Raw genomic sequence first — 645 nt, forward strand, 5'->3', positions numbered from 1 at the left:
ACACGTCATTATGGGGTATGTAGAATTTTAGCTATTTGAGTTTAACTATCTTCGTCTTCTACAAATTTTATGTATTGGAATTATGGCTTTCTTTCTGAGTGGTAATTTGTGTTGTTTCTTGCAAATTTTAACGCTAAAAATATGTACTAGTTTTGACCAAAAAATATTGCCCCTTATTTCTGAAATCAGGTTGTTTGATTGCTGAGGAAATAAAAACTAATGGCTAGACTGTGTGCAAAACTTTGAATCAATTTATGCTGATCGTATGTGTTTGCTTTGATCCTTGAATTGACAATCAAACGAGATTTTTCTTGGAATCCATCGCTGCATTAGTTTGAGACATTATCATAATCATTAAAGAAATTTATTTCTGCTGTAAGCTTATACTTGGTTCTGTCGTAATTAACACTAACTTGGGAATTTCCCTGATTTTGGGTAACATGTGATCATGTTTATTTGATGAATAAATTGAAGTCTGCTGCTGTTTTACATATAATTGTCATCTACGGTTCTGCAGAATTGAATGATCCCAGCCTCACTCTGCACTCGAGGGGTCAAATCTTCTTTTTTATTCCTTTTTGTTTCATCATTACCATAAAATGAAATGAAAAGGCTCAAATACTGCGTTCCTAGAAGTAATCAATC

This window comes from Olea europaea, chromosome 3 (assembly GCF_002742605.1).
Source record: "Olea europaea var. sylvestris chromosome 3, O_europaea_v1, whole genome shotgun sequence".
NCBI lineage: Eukaryota > Viridiplantae > Streptophyta > Magnoliopsida > Lamiales > Oleaceae > Olea > Olea europaea.